This window comes from Rana temporaria, chromosome 6 (genome assembly GCF_905171775.1).
Source record: "Rana temporaria chromosome 6, aRanTem1.1, whole genome shotgun sequence".
In the NCBI taxonomy this organism is placed as follows: Eukaryota; Metazoa; Chordata; class Amphibia; order Anura; family Ranidae; genus Rana; species Rana temporaria.
Window position 1 is genome coordinate 36,988,890 of NC_053494.1, and position 15,708 is coordinate 37,004,597.

Consider the following 15,708-nt stretch of genomic DNA (forward strand, 5'->3'; position numbering starts at 1 on the left):
ATACCCCCTCACATCAGAGGCCCCCCTACATCCCAGTCCGCAGAGATCCCCTTTGTGTTAGATCCCCCCCCCCCCCCTTACAGTGTATATAAAGATGACACCAGAGTCCACAGCATTCTTTAGATCAGATTTCCCAGTGTGAAGGGGAACTCTGTGGATTCCAATGTAAGGGGGGCTCTCTGGAAACTCTAAGGCCCTGTACACACGATCCGTCCATCCGATGAAAACGGACTGAAGGCTGAAGTCTGATGGTCTGATGTTCTGATGGTCTGATGTGCCTACACACCATCAGTTCAAAATCCGATCAAGTCCAACGAGGTGACGTAAAACACGACGTGCTAAAAAAACGAAGTTCAATGCTTTCAAGCATGCGTCGACTTGATTCTGAGCATGCGCGGGTTTTGAGCTGATGCTTTTGCGTACTAACAATCGGTTTTGACCGATCGGTCAGGCGTCCATCAGTCCGATTTTAAAGCAAGTTCTAAAACTTTGGTCTGAAGGACAAAAGTCCCATGGGGCATACACACGGTAGGTTTGGACTGATGAAACTGAACTTCAGTCCGTTTTCATCAGTTTGGACTGATCGTGTGTACAAGGCCTAAGGGGGGAACTGTGATATAAGATGTAACACTATTGACTCTGGTGTAAGGGGTAATTAAAGCGTTTGACTTGTAATTTTGTTAGCTATTTTTTTTTGTTAAGGTTACCTGAAAGACGGGTTTCAAATGTTTTGACAGGGGCGCAGTTTCAGTGCTTGCCATAGGCGCCACTTTCACTAGATACGCCTCTGTAACCACTTCATTACTGGGCACTTAAACCCCCTTCGTGCCCAGACCAATTTTCAGCTTTCAGCCCTGACGCATTTTAAATGACAATTGCGCGGTCATACAACACTATACCCAAATTATATTTTTATCGTTTTTTCCCCACAAATAGAGCTTTCTTTTGGTGGTATTTGATCACCTCTGCGGTTTTTATTTTTTGCGCTATATACAAAAAAAATACAGAAAATTTTGAAAAAAAAAATAAAAATTTTACTTTTTGTTATAATAATATCCCAATATTTTTTTTTTTATATTTTTTTCCTCGGTTTAGGCCAAAACTTATTTTTCTACATATTTGTTGTTAAAAAAAAATCGCAATATGCGCATATTGATTGGTTTGCGCAAAAGTTATAGCGCCTACAAAATAGGGGATAGATTTATGATTTTAGTAATGGCGGCGATCTGTGATTTTTTTTTTGTCAGGCCTGCGATATTGCGGCGGACATATCGGACACTTTTCACACAATTTTGGGACCATTCACATTTATACAGCGATCAGTGCTAAAAAAATGCACTAGCTCCATGTCCCTGTTGTCTTTGCCGATCGTGGGTACCTGGCGGACATCGCGGCCGCCAGGCACGCGCATCAGGTTCCAAGCTATGCGCCGGGCACAGTGTTTCCCTGCTGCGCCCCCCCAGCGGCACGCGCGGGGAATGTAAATAGCAGGACGTCCACCCGGCACTTGAGAGCCACGCTGTGGACGTCTTTCGTCTACAGCGCGGGTCTCAAGTGGTTAAGGGGTCTATTTATCATTGGATGAATGTCCCAAGCTTTCATCCAAGCTGCACACATTTTTCAAATGTTTTCTATAATACTGCTCTTTCTTATGATCGTCATCGCCATCTTGTGGCCAAAATGCAGTATATTTTTTTCTGAAATACCGCATTTATAGGCGTATACTGCGCACTTTTTCATCTTGAAAAAAATGTGGAAAAAGCATGTGCGCGTTATACGCCGATGTGTGCTGTATACGCCGATATACATTCACAAAAAAACAGCGTACATACTCTACAACACTGTACATACTGTTCGGAGACACCGTCGGAGCCTGTGTAATGTGCGCGTCAGCCTGTGTGATGCGCAGGTCTCGGGCGCTCGATCTCCGGCAGCCATCTGCACTGCAGTGCTGTAATCAGCATCGGAGACCGCATCGGAGCCACTGTCGGAGCCTGGGTGGGACTTGATCCCCAGTTCCGCACATCTTTAGTGCCCACTTTATTGCTGTGATCAGCGTCGGCGCCTGGGTTCTGTGCGGGTGGAGGCTGCAGTGTACAGTGGACGCCTCCTGCTCCAAGTCTCGCGGTAGTCAGCGTAACTTTCCCGCCGTGCAGAGGGTTACCATGGTTACGCTGACTACCGCGAGACTCAGAGCTACTGAGAGGAATCTGTTCCATTAATCTGCTCTGCTCCACAAAGAAGGTACAAATCACTTAATAGGGGGGGAGGGGGTGTTTGAATTCATTTATTCCAATAAAAATGTTTAAAAAAATGAACTGAAATGTTTAAAAAGGAAAAAAACCTGCAAGCAATGAATAAATAAATCCCCAAAATAATTCCAAAATTATTCCAATAAATAAAATAAAAAAACGAACTGGAATGTTTAAAAAAAAAAAACATTTCATTTCGTTTTTTTTTTATTTATTGGAATTATTTTGGAATTATTTTGGGGATTTATTCAGGGCTTAGATAATGAATTTCAGTCAGGTTGTATGTTTTTTTTTTTTTTTAAACGATACAACCTGTCTGACATTCATTATCCAAGCACTGAATAAATCCCCCAAATAATTCCCAAATAATTCCAATCTACCTTTGTTTTGCTTCAAAGTTCTTTATTTAAAATTTAGGTTTTTTTCCTGAAACTTCCCTCTTAAAATTAGGTGCGCGTTAATATATGCAAGATTCCTATGCAACCATAGATACTAATAGTATTAGAGATAATTGCTTGTAACTTGTGTTATTTGTCCAACTAATGTTTTATAAATAATCCCCTCAGTCGGTGGTGCACCGAAATGGAAATTCTGGACCGAACTGAAAATTCAGGATGCACTGAAAAACCAAAACCGAAATGGACAGTTTTAAATATATATATATATATATATATATATATATATATATATATATATATATATATATATATATATATATATATATATATATATATATATATATAGTGGGGCAAAAAAGTATTCATCATAGGTATACCTCAACTATGAGAGACAAAAAGTGGAAACAAATCCAGCCAATCACATTGTCTGATTTGGAAATAATTTATTTGCAAATTATGGCAGAAAATAAGTATTTGGTCAATATCAAAAGTTCATCTCAATACGTTGTTATATATGCTTTGTTGGCAATGACAGAGGTCAAATGTTTTCTGTAATGCCACGTACACACGATCGGTTCGTCTGATGAAAACGGTCTGATGGACCGTTTTCAGACGAACCGATCGTGTGTGGACCCCATCAGTTTTTTTCCCATCTGTGAAAAAACTTAGAACCTGTTTTAAAATTATATAATGGTTAAAAAAAACTATAGAAAAAAACGATTGTCTGTGGGGAAATCCATCGGTTAAAAATCAACGCATGCTCAGAATCAAGTCGACGCATGCTTGGAAGCATTGACCTTCATTTTTCTCAGCACGTCGTTGTGTTTTACGTCACCGCGTTCTGACACGATCGGTTTTTTAACTGATGGTGTTGTAGGCAAGACTGATGAAAGTCAGCTTCATCAGATATCTGATGAAAAAATCCATCAGACCGTTTTCATCGGATGAACCGATCGTGTGTACAGGGCATAAGTTTTCACAAGGTTTTCACACACTGTTGTTGGAATGTTGGCCCATTCCTCCATGCAGATCTCCTCTAGAGCAGTGATGTTTTGGGGCTGTCGCTGGGCAACATGGACTTTCAACTCCCTACAAAGGTTTTCTATGGGGTTGAGATCTGGAGACTGGCTAGGCCACTCCAGGACCTTGAAATGCTTCTTACAATGCCACTCCTTCATTGCCCAGGCAGTGTGTTTGGGATCATTGTCATGCTTAAAGACCCAGCCACGTTTCATCTTCAATGCCCTTGCTGATTGGAGGAGGTTTGCACTCAAAATCTCAGGATACATGGTCCCATTCATTCTTTCATGTACACAGATCAGTCGTCCTGTTCCCTTTGCAGAGAAACCGCCCCAAAGCATGATGTTGCCATCCCCATGCTTCACAGTAGGTATAGTGTTCTTTGGTTGCAACTAAGCATTCTCTCTCCTCCAAACACGACAAGTTGTGTTTCTACCAAACAGTTCTACTTTGGTTTCATCTGACCAAATGACATTCTCCCAATCCTCTTCTGGATCATCCAAATGCTCTCTAGCAAACCTCAGATGGACATGTACTGACTTAAGCAGGGGACACGTCTGGCACTGCAGGATCTGAGTCCCTGGCGGCGTAGTGTGTTACTGATGGTAACAGTCCTGCTCCCAAACGTAACACTTCTTAGCACGACTCCCGCCAGAGTGGGTTTAGTGTACAGACCTCTCTCACTGACCTGGCAGTCGGAGTATCCCTCGGACAATTTTAGGAATATGTCTCTGCCACAGACCCTCCTTGGTGAACTTGAACATGGGAGAAAGTGTCTGCCACAGACCCCTCTCAATGAGCCTCAGAAAGATACCTCTCCCACAGGTCCCCCTCTGGGTTGAATTCTGGAGATATGCCTCCTTAATTGAGTTACGCCTGGATCTTCTTCAACTTGTCGCCCAGGTACCGACCGGACAGGTGATCAATCCCTCGGTGTCCGGCTACCTTGATCCCCGGTGGTTTATCCAGGCCCTTTTGGACCGCCAGCCTCTCAATGGCGCTCCTCAGACTGACTCCCCACCGAACAGCAGTACAGCTTGGGATCTTTAAAGGTGGGAACCCAGTCACTCACTGGGTCCCTGTCACTGTTCAGATGCTCCGGGTCAGCATTGCCCCCGGAACCAGGAACACCGCGTGGCACGCACGTCCCGGCCAGGTAGGCCATAACGCCGGGGCGCCGTGATGTGGCCACCCTAAAGGTGGGTGCCACACTGGACAAGGAAGACCCCTTCCCAGCATGCACAGCGAGGACAAACCCTTGTGATTGGCTGCTGGGAATAAACACCCAAACCTTGACTCCACTGCTGCCACCTGCAGCACCGGGGCTGTAAGAACACCCCAGTACAGCAGAATGGGCTCACAGCACAGCCAAGCTGAGACAGAGACCGCATGTTGCTACTAACAATCAGGATCAGAGTTTAACTACACTCTGATTTACCCTTAAATTTAACTAGCACCAGTACTGTATAGTACATAGGCGCTACATATACATATATATATATAATCTTTTAATACCCGTATTTTTCATTAATAGTTTTTTTTTAAATTGCAATAAAAAAAAAACGCCACAAAATCTCTAGAAGAATTCATCCCTTTAAATTCTATATATGTCTTCACACTGGTCCATTGCACTTCTATTGTTGTGCAAAGCACCCTTCCCCCCTTGTATGCAACAAAAATGCATCTAAAACAACCTGTGTTTTTTTGAGCCATATTACGTATGAAAATCGTGGCAAATTCACATGCATTTTTTTTTGGTGTTTTTTCGGCTGATTATTTTCGGCGACTAATATATGGGTGCATCGCTACCCTCAGTTACTCCTCATTCCGATAATGAATACCAGTCATTTGCAACACCATGTCAACTGCATATGTAAATATTGGCTCCATCCACAGTGGGAAGGAGGGTTTTTAGTTAGACTTTGATTTCTGTTGAAGATGCTCAAAAAGTGAGAGAATAATGAATCACATTTGATCAGCGACACACACAGCTGCAGCGATTCTCTAAACCTGTTCTTTTCCTTTTATTATATATCCGTTGCAATTAGTATGTGAACCTAGAGTCCCTGCCATCAAGGAGTTCACAATCTAAGGTCCCAACTCACATTCATACATACACACGCTAGGGCCAATCTAGACAGCAGCCAATAAACCTACCATCCTGTCTTTGGAAGGGTAGGAGGAAACCAGAGTACCTGGAGGAAACCCACACAAGCACAGAGAGAATATGGAAACTTTGCAGGTAGTGTCATGGTTGGCAATTGAACCGATAACCCCAGTGCTGCTAGGTGGAATTGCCAACACACCCAGTGTTGACAGGTACTTGCTCCCCCTTCTGCTGGGATTGCTTAGACCAGTTTTTTTCAACCAGGGTGCCTTAAAAAAATTACCAAAAATTGCCCAAAAATGGTATACAAGCCAGTGGGTGGATCAAGCCTGCCTTTTAGTTACATAAAGCCACAGGTTTTCATTGTGCACCATTACAAACTTCTAGCCTATGGCATCGCAACAACCAATGATGTCATTCATTGATAAGGAGGACGTCAGGCGCCTGCACTGCATCCTTGTTTACCCCTCTTGTCAGCACTGGGGTCACATTTCCTGAATGAGGACGAGAAGCTGAGGGAGAAGAGAAACCCTGGAATTACTAGTCAGCACCAGTGTGCAAAGGTGTGTTTGCTTTGGAAGAATAGGTCACCTCTAACGTTGGGTGTCCTACAGTATGTTGCAAATAGCAGCGGTGCGATCTGATGCACTCGTCTCAAAAGCCCACACCGAAGAACTTTTGGAATAACGCAGAGAGACAGCAGCACTCTGCACATGCGGATCTCTGGGGTGTGATGCAGTTGGTGTGCTGCCCTTAAGCTGGCCCCTGGAGGGCATCCTGCCTCGTTGGAGATGTGCCTCCTCCTCCTCCTCTCTCCTACCAGGCACCCATGTGGAGTCAGTGACTTCATCATCCCCTCCCTCCTCATCACTGTAGCAAACCTGGCAGTATGCTGCAGCTGGGGGAACATGACTGCCAGATTGCTGTCCTTCTTGGGCACCCCCTCTCTCTAGGCTCACGTTACTGCCTTACTCTAGCTGGGCACCATCATCGGAGCCTTCAAAATGCTGCGCATCCTCCTGCAGCATGTACCCAACACTGTGGTCAAACAGATCGGGGGACTCCTCAGGAGGACATGGTAGGGCTAGGGAAGGAGTGACTGATGCCATTGAGCAGAGGGAAGTGGCCGCGTTGGCAGCTGCTTTGCCAGACAAAGTACCCTGAGCCTGCGTGAGAGAGGATGAGGAGGATGAGGACGGCTTGGTCATCCACTCTACCAAGTCTTCGGCATGTTGCGGCTCAACGCGGCCAGCTGCCAAAAAAAGGATGTGCTTGTATGCTCATTCACTCTATGCCCTACGCTACAAAACGTTTTTGAGATTTTCTTAGTATATTTAGGCATTTTTGGTCCCATCAATTGCAATGGGATTGCCTGCAAATGTGCGTGTAGGTGGGGTGCAGACCGGTGCGGCGGAAAAACACACCTAAGACTCATACACACGAACGGACTTCCATCGGACAAATCCGTGTGTAGCGCCTGTGTACTTTTTCGTACAGGTGCTATATTAAATTTAGTGGGGGAATGAGAGAGTTATGTTGCTCTCATTCATTGATTTGTTAAATTTGGCTGTCGCCAAATCTGGATTGTCCTGTGGGTCAGTCTGTACTCTGGAGATGCCGTTTCATCTCTGGACGGCAGGTGGCGCCAGAGGGGTCCGGGCGGAGCCGCTTCTTCCCAGCAGCCAATTGGAGGACTTTTCCCTCGCGGGGCATGCTGGGGAGGGGTATTTCTGTGGCGGAGGCCGTTGTTCGGGGTTCTTCGCGGGTTCCTGGTTCCAGGTGCGGCACCCACCTTTAGGGTGTGCGCACATCACGGGCCCCACCACTATGGCCTACGTGGCTGGGGTCACGTGCTACGCGGAGTTCCTAGCTCTGGGCTCTCATAGCCCGGAGCAACTGATGCTGCCAGGGGACCCCAGTGACTTACTGGGTTCCCACTTCTATTGAGAAGATCCCAAGCTGGGTGCTGTTCGGTGGGGGATCGGTCTGAGGAGAACCCGGAGGCAGGTGATCCAATAGGGCTTGAACGAACCACCGGGGATCTGGGTGACTGGACACTGACAGGTTACATTCAGACTGTCAGTCGGTGACCCCAAAGACATACTGGGAGGTTTTGCTCTATCATTCAAACTTCCAAGAGCTAGGCCTGTGGCAGAGGTCTCACCTCAACACCCTAATTCAATTAGAGCCAAGTCGGTGGCAGAGACTTGTTCCTTCCCAGAAGCTTTAAGTGACGCTCTGGCTGCCAGGCCTGTGAGAGAGGTCTGTCCGGGGGCACTATACCCACTCTGGCTAGAGTGGCAACGAGAAGAATGTAATTCTAGGAGGCAGGACTGCTTCTGTATCCATAGCCTGATTCTGCAAAGTTCTTCTTCTTTCATCCACCTATCCTGTCTACCTCAAGTTGACATGTTGGTCGTGTTTGACAAGAGAACAAAGCATTGAAAGCGTCAACCAACGGCCTGGACATTCTATTATTGCTCTCATCACCACCATCACCCCTAGACACAGCATAGAGGTAACTTAAAGCGGAGTTCCGGCCACAATTTCACTTTTTAAATATAAATACCCCTGTAATACACAAGCTTAATGTATTCTAGTAAAGTTAGTCTGTAAACTAAGGTCCCTTTTGTTAGGTTGTTACAGCATTTAGACACTTTATAAAATAGAAATTGACTGGGGCCATCTTAAGTGTGGGCATCATGAAGCCAGACTGTATGACTTCCTGGATTTCAGCCTTGCAGATCTCGCACATGCTCAGTGCTGCACAAGCAGTGTCAGATCAGGTTTCAGCACCTGTGCTGTCCAAGTCACATGATTCTTTGAGACTGGGGAGTGCACAGACTCCTGGAAAGTTACACCCACTACATTCCCAGGAGTCTGTGCGGTGTAGGTTAGGAAGCATTAAGCACCTAGGTGCAGGAAGTGGGAAGATTAACTATTCTGCCTAGCAACAACACTTTGAAGGCATCTAAAAAAAAAAAAAAATCGTAAAGGACTAATGATTTTTTTTTAAAACTACTGATGTAATGTTATATTTATGGGTGGAACTCCACTTTAAATACAGCAATCCCATATCTAACCAGCGGCTCCTTCGGGGGTAGCGCTACACGAGAATTTTTGTCCGAACATTTACGAAACTATGTGTTTTTTCTGCTCTTTAGCGCCACCCTTTGGGCAACTTCTGCTAATGTTGTCTTATGGTTAGAATTTGTTCAGAGCATGCTTGTTTGTACTTTGGATTTTAGTCCGACAGACTTGTGTACACGCGATCAGATAATCCGACGGAACACATTTGTTGTTGGACAATTTGAGAGCATGACCATCCAACATTTGTTGTCGGAAATTACGATCCAGCCCCAAAGAACGTTCCTGTACAGCAAATCAATCCATACAAAACCACACTAAAAAAAGCACCAAAAAAAAGCCTTTGAAATCACTTGAATACGCTACGCTCAAGTGTGAATGAAACCTAAGTCAGTTCTTGTAAGAATGTATATAAAATACATAAATGCATGTAATCTGTACTTTGTGAATTGCTGTTATGTCATTTACAGACAAGCTCTCACTAGATGAAATGGAAGATCCCTGTGCTATTAGTAAAACACAGCAAAGAATTATCCTGTCATTAGAAATCTTCTCGCCTCCCGCTTGTTATTAAAGATAGACGCTGTCAAATTGAGCGTCTCATCCTCATGGATCTCGCCCTTCAGAAGTGAAATCCCCATCCGGCACCATTCTTCCGAGTGACAGCACAGAGCTGCGTCTGGCAGATTTGTCTTTGTTGGGTGTGATTAAAGTACGTCCGATACTTCCAACTCACACTGATCTCTCCAGTATACATCCACATATGAACAATACCCTTCCTGTAAATGTATGTGACAATGTGGGCTAGTAAATATTATTAAACTGTGATTTTTATATATTTTTCTCCTTATTTAAAGTAAGTAAGCGTCTGTATAAGGCGCTGACATAAACAGACACCCCCATTGTCAGAGGCACATTTCAAGGTGTTAAAGAGATCTTCACATGGAGACGTGAGTTTTGTAGGATAAGCAGATTTTGATATGCATTAGTGAGGTCTGCTAGATGCAACCACTTAAGCCCCGGACCATTTTGTTGCTAAAGGACCAGGCCCCTTTTTGCGATTCGGCACTGCGTCTGCGTCAATGACAAATTGACGTCGGCAAAGTGGTTGTAGAATCCTGACTGGACGTCATATGACGTCCTCAGGATTCTGAGCCGATGTGCGCCCTGGGGGCGCGCATCGCGGCGATCGTTGTTGCAGGGTGTCAGTCTGACACCCCGCAACACCGATCAAGGTAAAGAGTCTCTGACAGAGACTATTTACTACGTGATCAGCCGTGTCCAATCACGGCTGATCACGATGTAAACAGAAAAAGCCGGTAACCGGCTTTTCCTCACTCGCGTCTGTCAGACGCGAGTAGAGGAGAGCCGATCGGCTGCTCCTGTGACAGGGGGGGTTTGTGCTGATCGATTATCAGCACAGCCCCCCCGAGGATGCCCACTGGACCACCAGGGATGCCCACTAGACCACCAGGGATGCAAAAAAAAAGGTATGCCACCCTAGACCAACAGGGATGAGAAGGACACAAAAAATGGATGCCAATCAGTGCCGCAATGGATGCCAATCAGTGCCCACAATGGGCATCACTGATTGGCAGGCATTGTTTGGCACTGATTGGCATCCATTAGTACAACACATACTATAGTGCCCATCTATGCCCATCCTTGCCACCTATCAGTGCCCATCCATGCCGCCTATCAGCGCCCATCCGTGCCGCCTATCTGTGCCCATCCGTGCCGCCTATCCGTGCCCATCTGTGCCGCCTATCTGTGCTCCTCTGTGCCGCCTATCCAAGCCCATCCGTGCCGCCTATCCAAGCCCATCCATGCCGCCTATCAGTGCCACATATTAGTGCCCATCAATGCCACCACATCAGTGCCACCTCATCGGTGCCCATCAGTGCCACCTTATCAGTGCCCGTCATTGCAGTACCATCAGTGCCCATCAGTGAAGGAGAAAACTTACTTATTTACAATGTTTTATAACAGAAACAAAAAAAAAAAATTCTAAATTTTCGGTCTTTTTTTATTTTTTTTGAGCAGAAAAAAAAACCCAGAGGTGATCAAATACCACCAAAAGAAAGCTCTATTAGTGGGTACAAAATGATACAAATTTAGTTTGGGTACAGTGTAGCATGACCGCGCAATTGTCATTCAAAGTGCAACAGCGCTGAAAGCTAAAAATTGATCTGGGCGGGAAGGTGTAAAGGTGCCCTGTATGGAAGTGGTTAACTGACAATTGCGCGGTCGTGCGACGTGGCTCTCAAAAAAAATTGACGTCCTTTTTTCCCACAAATAGAGCTTTCTTTTGGTGGTATTTGCTTACCTCTGCGGTTTTAATTTTTTGCGCTATAAAACAAAAATAGAGCGACAATTTTAAAAAAATTCTATATTTTTTACTTTTTGCTGTAATAAATATCCCCCCCAAAAAAAAAATATATATATATATATATATATATATATATATATATATATATATATATAAAAAAATCCTCAGTTTAGGCCGATACGTATTCTTCTACATATTTTTGGTAAAAAAAAAAATTGCAATAAGCGTTTATTGATTTGTTTGCGCAAAAGTTGTAGCGTTTACAAAATAGGGGATAGTTTTATGGCATTGTTATTAATATTTTTTTTTTACTACTAATGGCGGCGATGAGTGATTTTTTTCGTGATTGCGACATTATGGCGGACACTTCGGACACTTTTAAAACATTTTTGGGACCAGTGTCATTTTCACAGCGAAAATTGCTATAAAAATGCACCGATTATTGTGAAAATGACACTGGCAGTGAAGGGGTTAACCAGGAGGGGGCGCTGTAGGGGTTAAGTGTGCCCTATGGGGGTTTTCTTACTGTGGGGGGGCGTGGCTGTGCGTGTGACGTCACCGATCGTCGTTTCCTAACACAGGGAACAGACGATCAGTGACAGCCACACTAGGAAGCACGGGGAGAGGTTTGTTTACACTTACCTCTCCCCTTTCTTTCTCTCTGTGACCCGATCGTGGGACACCAGCGGCGATCAGGTCCGGGGGCATGGAGGACAGGACCGAGCTGCGAGCACATTTGTGTGTTAGGCATAGTGCCTTAAACGTTATTCTGTCTTTTACTGGCAACCAGTGAAGGGATCTCAGGGAGGGAGAGATTGATTCCCAGGGTTTTTTACCTGTTAGAAGACGTGCCGCCGTATTCTGGATGACTTGTAGACGAGCAATTTGGTACTTTGGGTACTGTAGTGAAGGCCATGACACAGCCACAACACAGTCCAACACTGAGTCAATGTTTGCAGATCCAGGCTGTGGTCCCAAAAGAGCGATCCTGGCCTAGATCAGCCAATATATTTCCTCTCCCAGCATTCTCCTCTCCCTCTCCAGCTGGCTGGTATTTGTAGTCCATTACAGTCTGACTTAAGTGCAAACCCTGGTTCCATAGACTACAGGTCCCAAGATGCTTTGCTTCACTCCATGATATTATTCACTCTGCTGGCAGGATGTGATGACGTAGAGTCTAAGCTGAGCGCTAGAGAGGAACAGTCTCACTGCAGCAAGTGCTGCAAAGTGCCTCCCGGTAAGGCAGGCAATATTAGCCAGCTCCTGGCAACACTACAAATCCTGTATCTGCTGATTGTTAATAAACAGACACTCACCTGTCCAGGGATCTAACGCCGCCCTCACCTGAGATGGTTCTTCACCGTTCTTCAGGTCCCCAGCGCCGACATGTTAAAGGGTCACTAAAGGAATTTTTTTTTTCAGCTAAATAGCTTCCTTTACCTTACTGCAGTCCTGGTTTCATGTCCTCATTGTTCGTTTTTGCTTTGATGCTGCTGTAATTCCTCTCTGTTGTGGACACTTCCTGGTTGTCTGTTTCCTGATCACCACAGTACTGGGAGATTTCTCACTGTGGTGACTAATCAAGGAGGTGTGATTACTGTGTGTCAGCACCAATCCAGTTTCGTTTTAAAATCCATCACTGCCCTCTATTGGCTCTCTGGCTCTGTACATCAGAGAACCAGGAAACAACAGCAAAAACGAAACTAAACTGCAGGCACATTATATGATTGGTTTGTATCTATTTTTAATAATTTTTAAAAGGAATCAGTTAAAGTGGAGTTCCACCCATAAACATAACATTACATCGGTAGTTTTAAAAAAATATGTCATTAGTCCTTTACGATTTTTTTTTTCTTTTTTTAGATGCCTTCAAAGTGTTGTTGCTAGGCAGAATAGTTAATCTTCCCACTTCCTGCATCTAGGTGCTTAATGCTTCCTAATCTACACCGCACAGACTCCTGGGAATGTAGTGGGTGTAACTTTCCAGGAGTCTGTGCACTCCCCAGTCTCAAAGAATCATGTGACTTGGACAGCACAGGTGCTGAAACCTGATCTGACACTGCTTGTGCAGCACTGAGCACGTGCGAGATCTGCAAGGCTGAAATCCAGGAAGTCATACAGTCTGGCTTCATGATGCCCACACTTAAGATGGCCCCAGTCAATTACTATTTTATAAAGTGTCTAAATGCTGTAACAACCTAACAAAACGGACCTTAGTGTACAGACTAACTTTACTAGAATACATTAAGCTTGTGTATTACAGGGGTATTTATATTTAAAAAGTGAAATTGTGGCCGGGAACTCCGCTTTAACTATTATGTCTCTATACCCTGTAAACAGTCATTTCAGCTAAAATAAAAAATTCCTTTAGTGACCCTTTAACTGTTGGAAGCCTGTTGTGACTCCTTGTGGCTTCACACAACGCTTTGTGAATGGTTCCACAGCCTTCTGAGACCGGTGACGTGCCCCAGTAATTTGTGGGCAGGGAGGAGAGAGATTCAGGTACGAGATACGACGGCGTAACTCCAGATACGCCGTTGTATCTATGAGTTGCGGTGTCGAATCTATGCGACTGATTTATAGAATCAGTTACGCATAGATTTCCCTAAGATCCGACCGGCGTAAGTGTCTTACACTGTCGTATCTTAGGCTGCATATTTACGCTGGCCGCTAGGTGGCGCTGCCGTAGATTTCAGCGTAGAATATGCAAATGAGCTGGATACGCCGATTCAGAAACGTACGTGCGCCCGGCAATTTTTTTTATGTCGTTTGCGTAAGGCTTTTTCCGGCGTAACGTTACTCCTGCTATATGAGGCATAGCCAATGTTAAGTATGGACGTCTTTCCCGCGTCGAATTTTCAAATGTTTGCGTAAGTCGTTCGCGAATAGGGTTTTGCGTAAATTACGTTCACGTCGAAAGCATTGACTATTTGCGACGTGATTAGGAGCATGCGCACTGGGATACGTTCACAGCCGGCGCATGCGCCGGCCGTGAGAAACGTCATTTACGTGGGGTCATGCTTTATTTGCATAAAACACGCCCACCTCTTGACAATTTGAATTCGGCGCGTTTACGCCGGCAGATTTACGCTACGCCGCCGCAACTTACGGAGCAAGTGCTTTGTGAATACTGCACTTGCCCGTCTAAGTTGCGGAGGCGTAGCGTAAATAGGATACGCTACGCCCGCACAAACTAACGTCCCCCTACCTGAATCTAGCCCCTTGTGCATAATTGCTAGATGAAGTAGGCAGGTTTCTGTTTGTATGCATTACTAACCTTCTCCTAAAGTAACCCTGGGCCAGATTCACAAAAGGGATACGCCGGCGTATCTACTGAAACGCCGTCGTATCCCTGTTCCTATCTTTGGAACTGATCCACAGAATCAGTTTCCAAAAGATAGGCAGAAGATCCGACATGTGTAAGGGACTTACACTGCCGGATCTTAGGATGCAGTACCGCATCCGCCGCTGGGGGCATTTTGAGTCGAAATGCCGCTTCGCGTATGCAAATGAGCACTTACGGAGATCCACAAAGCGGTTTAGCTTCGTGAAATCTCCGTAAATACTTACGTTGCAATCGTAAAATTAGGGCTGCTTTTACAAAGTGTAAACTGTTTACACCTTGTAAAAGTAGACCCTTCTTACCCGCGACGCTGTTATTTTTTTTTTTTTTTTTTTTTTTTCCCGCCGTATCTTTTTTTTTTTTCGACGCAACTTTTTTTACCCGGCGCAATTCTCAAAACTCGGCGTAACGTAAAACCGCGCTATGCGTGTCGGGAAAATGACGTCGTGAGCATGCGCAGTACGTCCGGCGCGGGAGCGCGCCTAATTTAAATGGGACTCGCCCCATGAAAATAGGAACGCCTTGCGCCGGACGGATTTAAGTTACACAGCCGAAAATTTCTAGGTAAGTGCTTTGTGGATCGGGCACTTTGGTAGAAATTTTGCGGCAGTGTAACTTAACCTCCCTGGCGGTATGATTCTGTCTGGAATTACGTACCAAAAGCGGTACATTTATTTTGCAAGGAAATTTGGCGTTTTATATTGTAGGTCTGTAATTTTTAGAAATAACTCACTTAAATCTGACCAAGCAAGAGTCTTGTAGGCATCCCGGGTATGATTTTTTTTTAAAACAAAATTATAAATTATAATATAATAAATAATTATAAATAATTATAACAAATAATAATATAATTATAATAAAAATTATTCAATAATGTAATCAACTCAAAATCACTGAAATTTGCTCAGTTGCAGAATTGTCGCTGTCATTATTTTTATTTTTTTATGAGGAATTTCCCCACAAATCGCTATCGCACATTTCTGCAAGTGATTATAATTTATTATCGCTGTTTTCTAGCTGATCTAAAACCATTTTTGACATAAAGGGACACTTTTGGACAATCTACAGTTTTTAGGCAGAAATGAAATTTTTTATTTTATAAAAGTATATGCAGGGCACAGGACAGACCACTAGGGACACGGGGGGTGTGTATTTTTTACATACAGTACTGT